The sequence below is a fragment of the Urocitellus parryii genome, chromosome 7 (genome assembly GCF_045843805.1).
Source record: "Urocitellus parryii isolate mUroPar1 chromosome 7, mUroPar1.hap1, whole genome shotgun sequence".
NCBI lineage: Eukaryota > Metazoa > Chordata > Mammalia > Rodentia > Sciuridae > Urocitellus > Urocitellus parryii.
Window position 1 is genome coordinate 91422567 of NC_135537.1, and position 7596 is coordinate 91430162.

Here is a 7596-nt window from a genome sequence, read left to right on the forward strand (position 1 = left end):
TTGCTCAACCACGTCAAATAAATCCTTATTAATCTTGCAAAGTCAAAATACCAAATACACGACAAAAGTCTTTATGTGCCCTCAATTTCAGAGTCAAAATTTAAAAACTGAATTGGTGATCCCATGGCTCCAATGAATTTTTTAAAAACCTTTTCTGGGAATAAAAGGACAAATAAATGACACATCCACTAAAATTTTTGTACTTATTGGACTGAATGAACTGAGGCTAATGATCAAATAAATTTAGGAGGAAAAAGGTGTTGGTGCTAAAATTTAAACCAACATTTTCTTTTTGCCATAACATCATTTTTTCATAGCTTATATTAAAAAGATACAGAAAATCCTTAGTGGGCTCAAAAGAACATCATTCTTCTTTCATGTGTAAATTTCAAGGGACATAAAGGAACAGTGGAATTTGGAATACTCTGTGTTGTAACATCTTCATGGGAAAGGCAGGTGAAGGGAAGATGGGTCTGTTTTCAGAGGGGACCACTAGGACCTGAGTGGGTTAGCTGAGCATGGAGCTAAGTGGTGTAGACAAACACCTCCTGAAGCAAGACACCCTTAGGGACATGGCAGGCATGGGGCAGGCTGATGCTTCATCACTTGTCCCCAATTCTATAATTTCCTCTTCAGGATCATCAGGGTTATCCTGTCAATGGTGTAGACAATAGAGAAAGACGGATACAAAGCTTTGGAATGCATTGTGCTTTGGCAGCATGTTTTCCTTCCAAACTCTATTCCAGTCTCTAAACACATCCTGACTAATACTGGTAGAAGTGAGTTGGGGAGCAAGAGGAAGCTGGTGTTAGGAACCATCCACAGACCACCCACCAAGTGGAAAGTTCACACTTGGATAATAGAGAGTTGACTGTACTGGAAACAGAATGTGGCTTTCCTGGATTCTGGGCAAGGAAGGTAGAAGCCCAGTGAACTGCAGTGATTCATGTCTTTATTTTCTAGGGCATGGAGAAAAATCAAGAGAAGGGTGGGGGACAGTGATGTTGACGATGAGAAGCCCAATTGAGAGTAATAATAGGGGCCACCGGGAAGGCTTATAAAGAAATTCCCCAGCTGAACAGGAAGCTGGGGTGACTTTGTGAGCCAATGGCTGGTGGGTCACCATGCCTTCTCCATCCCAGGCAACAAGAAAGGCTGGACTCAGGAAGCAGGTGGGCAATGACCTTCTATGAGACCCATGACAGAGTAGCAAACTAAGGGGCTAGAAACTTCTTCACTATAGGACCTGAAGAACTGGAGAGTTTGGAGCTTGGGATAGTTCTGGCTGGAAGGAGGGTTTCAACAGGATGATTTCTGGAGAGCCCCAACTTCCTGATCCCCCTGAAGTAATAGCTAGGAGGATTTGACCTGTTAATAGGTAACCAGCTGAGTACAAATGTGACCCCAAGTCCCTGTTCTCCCAGGAAATATGTTCTGGGGGAGCTAAGAGTCCACTGAGGGCAAATAGGACAAGGCTGAGGGGAAGAGTTTATGGTTAGGCAATTTTTACCCTCTAAATAAAATGGAGAAAACAAAATTTAGATTAAAAATGAGAGATTCAACATAACTTTGTTGGCATTTTAGATGCTAGAGAATTTCCCCATCAACATCCCTATCCAAAGCTATTGCTGATCAATCACTAAGGCCTGCTGTGTGGGATATCTGCCACTGGCTCCCCTTCCCCCAAGCTTCCTTAAGGAACTTTCACTGTGGATTCTGCATGTTTCCTAAGCCTTATTCTGTACCACAGGGGAGAGCTAATTTTCTTACACTTCTTCAAACCTACCCTGCCATTTCTTTCTTTTTTTTTTTTTAAATTTAAAGAAAAAATTTATTGAAGATTTGAAAAACAATTCCTAAAAGATTTGACTTTTCCAGAAAACTGTAGCTACACAATGCATTGCGTCTATCATGTTAAAACGTGCATAAGACACAAATACAAAAACCATGAAACAAGCCACCATTCTTCAACAATTTGAGCAAAGATATAATGCCTAAGGAACAACATGGATGACTTGCGAAGGATGGGCTCTTTACTTTAAGCACCATTAAAAAAAAAAAAGGAGCACAAATGGATGAGTGTGTTCAGTTATATACACTGAATTGAACCTTTGGCACTAGGAATCAGAGCATTTTGTCATATAGCATTAACACATATTATAAAAGTGCGTAGTGTCAAAGGAATAGAACCACCAGCATTCAAAAGCAGCTTTGTCAACTAGGCAAACACTCTACAGCATGTCTCTCTGTTGTCCATCATTGAATACACTGGTAGCAACTTTGAAATGAAATTAAAAGAAAGAAAGGAAAAAGGGAGCAGTAACCCCTTTTATTTTCTCTGTTTAAATTCAAACAGAAAACAAACATCAATTTTGTTATACGCTAACATCTTCAAAGTACATCATTTGTACAAGAGAAGGACTAAGAACAAAAATGTGTTTACAGAGATCCAAACACAAGTGAATGAAGTACACCTCCTCACACTGCTTTCCGATGGTATTCAGGAGGGGCGACTTCATAATCGCTGGCACTAAACAAAGTTGCAGAATTCTTTGCCAGGTACTTGAGGAAATCATGAAGATAATTCAGTAATAAAGCAAGGCTCTTCTCATCCAGAGGTGTATAGGCCAACATTGCTCCAATTCGTACAAATAATCTCAGCAGATGTGGCGCTCCATACACCTGGGACATGGGTGCATCAGGATGATCTGCAAGGATTTCAGCATACTGTGGTCTCTCAAATTTGTAGAGCAGTTGAGTGCCCAGCATTACATTGAAGTATTCTTTTATTCCTGCCACAACTTCATTAACAGCATACTCCTTATTATCTGTGTTTCCTCGAGATTTCTTATAATTTGCATAATCCTCAAGAATAGAATCCACATTCTTCTTCGCAGGAAGATAAAAGAGCTGTTTTTGTCTGGTAATTAAGTCCCAGTCATCAACAAGCCATGGTTTTAGCTCTTCAGGAATCTTTACTTTAACTTCAACTCTGTTCATAAATGTTTCTTCATTTTCAACAGTGGGATCTACCCGGGCCCTTTTCTTCCAAGGAGGCTGAGGTGTCTCACTGGTACTCCCACCATCTCCATTTCCAGGTGTTTTCTGTTTGTTCTTTTTGGTTTTCACTTCAACATTTTTCTGTTGCAGACCAGATGTCTTCTTTCCTGGAGCAGCCCCTCTCATCTTCCCCTCTGCATACTGCTCCTGATTGGCTTTTTGGAGTTCTCGCTGTTTCTGCAGATTGGTGTCCACGTACTTGAGCACTCTGCTCTCTGGAACCCATTCATCCCAATTTTTATTCCAACCACTGTAATGTATAAAGTATTTCACTTGTTTGTCCTTTATGGCCACCTTAACGCACTTTGCTTCATAAAGGAGAGGCCCATGAAAGCACAGCACTCGCTCACCCTCCTGGAATTTCGGCTTCGGGTCCTGCTTGGGCGCCATTTATAAGTGATTCGCCGCCTTCTCCTTCTCCCACCACCCCCGACTACCGCCCCCTACTCTCTACCCCACCCAACTTCGCGTCAGACGCGCCGTCAGGCACAGCCAGCTCTACATCCTGGGCCCGATTTTTACCCTGCCATTTCAAACTGCCATATTTCTTCTTATGCTATTACCTAAGTCTGGAATTCTCCTCCCTGCCTTGGCCATTTGGCAAAAATTTCTTTTCTTTCTTTTTTTTTTTGGTATTGGGGATTGAACCCAGGGGTGCTTAACCACTGAGCCACATCCCCAGCCCTTCCTTTATTTTTGATTTTGAGACAGGGCCTCACTAAGTTGCTGAAGCTGGCTTTGAACCTGCAATCTTCCTGTCTCAGCCTCTCAAGTCAATGGGATTACAAGGTAATCTCACAGTATGTGGCCAATTTGGCAGATATTCAAATCATCTCTTGATGGCTGGTTCAATGTCAGCCCTCCCTGCTTCCTCCTCTGGGCTACTCCTGTACCACATACATTTGTCACTTAAAAATGTTGAATGAAAATCATCTACTTACATATCTTTTACCTCTGGTGGCCCTTAAAGCCAGAATGACTTTTCTCTGTGTATCCCCACCTCTCCTAAGACAAAAGTTGGCCTGGAGCCTTTGCTTAACAATATTTTCTTGGACCAAAATGATCTGTGGGCCTCATGTCACCCATTACTTGATTTGCCATATAAGGTGGGGGACCTAACGAAAGTAAAAAATAAGCACATTTTTAAAAAAAATAAAGAAGAGAGGCTGCTCTCTCAGCAGACTGCAGCATGGAATGTGGTGAGGAAGTGTGTGGGTCTCCTCTGGACCCAGTCGCTGGGCACTTACCGTCCTACCAGTATCAGGTACACCAACATACATTTGAACACAGTGTTACAGACAACCCTTCCTGTATATTAAATGCAGAATTCTTTTTATTCCTTCATCTTTCACATACAAAAAGTTCTAAGTTCTAAAATAAATGAACAACGGCAAGGATGAAAAAAAAAAGTAGCCCCCTTCTTTGCCTTGCACTGTCAAGCTATCCTAGTGCCCACCTGAAAATGGCGACTTCCCCTTCCTGTTCCTATCCTTGCCCTAGGATATCTCTCTGAGCCTCAGTGCTGCTCAAGTGTGACATCAATCCCACAGCTGTGAGCTGCCAGGGTACTTAAGAGTTTTTAGCACATGATTGAGAGAATCACTGTCTTTCACTGTTTATTTCTAACACAGGGCACATAATGGGTATTAGCTACTTGGTGGGCAGTAAATATCCATATTATGGGCTGGGGCTGTAGCTCAGGGGCTGAGGCTGTAGCTCAGTGGTAGAGCGCTTGCCTCACATGTGTGAGGCGTTGGGCTTGATCCTCAGCACCACATAAAAAATAAATAAATAAAGATATTAAAGAAAAAAAACTACATATACTTTTTTTTAAAATCCATATTACATGCCTTCCTAGTAACTCAGCAATTTTAGAAAAATCATCAGAAAAATATTTTTCTTCTTTCTTTACTACAACCTAAAGTTCTACAAGGATACATACTCCAGTAAGTATAGAAAACTCATGCCAATGACTTTTAAAACTCTCCACAAATAGATAATGGCAACTTTCGAATGTGCTGCTAACCCAATAACTCCTTGCTAACGTGGGTTTTTAACATACCTCTTGGCCAGCCAGAGTTTGGCTTTGGTACAAACAGTGATGTCAGTCAGCTCCTGAAGAAAGTCTGAACTCGTTCTGTGTTTGGAGTCCGTGTAGGCTTTCAACAAATGAAAAACCTAAGCCAAGAGAAAAAAAGCAACATCCTGCTGTGAAAATGTATCTTTCCTAAATGCTCAGTTCCTCCCTTTAGGTTTCCTCCAAATACTCCCCTTGGAGAAAACAGACACCTGCAGAATGTGGTGCTGCTCTCTGCAGAAAAGCATGTGGATTTTGGAGGAGGGAGCAGTGGTGTCAAACCTGCGGCCTTGACCCATAGTTGTGCTCTGTGTCCCTCACACAATTCCAAAAATTGGGGACTATTCTGTGACCACACAAAAATTTATTATTAGAAACAATCTATCATTTATTTCAGCAAAGAAACACAAATATGTCAGTAGTTTTACATGAAAATAAAATGTGCATTTTTCAAGTCAGTATTTCTATAGGAAAAATAATTTTGAGTGTCCAAGCTGCTTGTTTAACACTGTGGGTTCATCAGAATAGTTTTGACTAAAAGAGCAGCACACCAATGCTTGCCTTGCAAATATTGAATAATGATATGTGGATTAAAATTATATATATATAAATTTGTATATATTTAGCAGATCTATCCTTAGGGGTCAGAAGTGGGGACAACAATGCAGATGTGTAACCCCCAGCCTTACATGACATTATACACTAGAATTAAACAGAACAAAGCAGGTCCTGTTGTGCCTATATTTAGAATTATGGCCATAGTTCCAACAGATAAGTGACTAAGGCCAAGTGCAAGTATGTGTGCTCAATTCACACTCAGCAATGACATCCATGAAGCCTCTGAGAGGAGTACAAATCTGCAGGGAATGAAAGAGAATAAGGGGTGGGCAAGAGTCTTTGACCTTAGCTAGTGCTAAGGAGAAAGATACATGTCAGAGAAATCCTTGGTCTCAGCTCCCTTATCTAAATCCAGGGGAAGAGGTGGGTGGGTGGAGGAAAGCAAGAAGAGATAAATGCACTAAGAACTTTGAAGCCTATTTTAATGGTATTTGTTTTCTTTCCCTATTCAGATCCTTTGCTGGAGCTGCAGATAATTTTTTCTAAGTAAACAGAATCAACTTTTTCTTCTTTCCCATCTGTCAACAAGGGGCTGGGCTCACGGTAGTAAAATAATTGAGAGTTCAATATGGAAAGGAGTAACAAGAAATGTGAGAGGCCAAGATAAAATAGATCAGGTCAGGAACAGCGGTACACCCCTATAACCCCAGGAACTAGGAAGGCTGAAATAGGAGGATCATAAGTTCAAGGCCAGACAGGGCAATTTAAGGAGACCCTATCTCAAAATAAAATAAAAGGGTCTAGGGATATAGCTCAAAGGTAGAATGCTCCTCGGTTCAATTCCCAGTCCCCTCCCCCACCAAAAAAAAAAAAAACACAACAAACAAATAAAACCCCCCAGAGCTGTCAGAACCTTGCTGGGTGACCTGCCAGGTATTCTGGGGTCAGACATCTGCAATCACTACCAAGAAATACATGCTGAGCACATTCTGTTGGGAGAATCAAAGTAAGTTTTGATTACTCTGCTATATGTTACTCCTATTTTTTTTTTCTTAAACAGAACTAACTGTATAGAAGAATGCACACAGTCCCAGTGTGGAGACTGGAAATGCTTTCACTAACAAAGGATCTGTTATTTCAGAAGCAACAGATCAGATGTCGCTCCCTCACCACACCCCCGCAGGGACCCAAACCACCCGGCCTGGAGTCTGCAGAAGTGGGTCTGGCTGGGGCTTCTGTTCTTATGTGGTAACTGCCAGAGGGAAAAATACCTCCCTCAGCCTCAATCCCCACTGTCATGAAAGAGCTGGCACAGTCACTGGGCCTTGCTTTCTTTTCTCCACAGCTGCACAAAACCAACCACCAGGGCTTTTCATGGTGTCACAGGATTGTAATTAATCAGCAGACACCAGCAAAATACATGACTTTGGAATTTACTTGTAAAGAAAGCTGTGAGATTTTCAAATGCTTCTCATTTAGAAGCAATCACTTCAAAAATAACTCCTGATGGATGTTTAAACTTAGTCCTATATTTGCTCACCTTGCTTGGCAAAAACAAGACTGTTTTTGAAACGCTTGGTAGCTCTGTTTTAGGAAAATCAGCCTACAGGCCCATCAGTTCTGTTACCCTGGGCACAAACCAGACAACAATTGTGATCCTGGTTATTCATCAGGAAGGGAGAGTGATCTGTTTCCATGGGTCAAATGGAGAGAGAGGTACACTTAGAAGAACTGGCAGAAAGAAGCAATCAGAGTGACAGAGTAATATAAATGAAGCACAGAATCAGAGCAGTCACAGAGGAAATGGAGTAGAAAAGAGAAGGAGTAGAAAAACAGAGGAAGGGGAGAGGGAAGAAAAGTTTTTAAAGCAAATGTATTAAGTAAGTTAGTGACTTTTAGAT

At 41.4% G+C, this 7596-nt stretch overlaps 1 pseudogene; it reads right to left on the reverse strand.

Moving 5' to 3' along the window:
* Window positions 1–1827: 1827 nt before the first annotated feature.
* Window positions 1828–3509, reverse strand: LOC144255722 (mortality factor 4-like protein 1 pseudogene; annotated as a pseudogene).
* Window positions 3510–7596: the final 4087 nt, after the last annotated feature.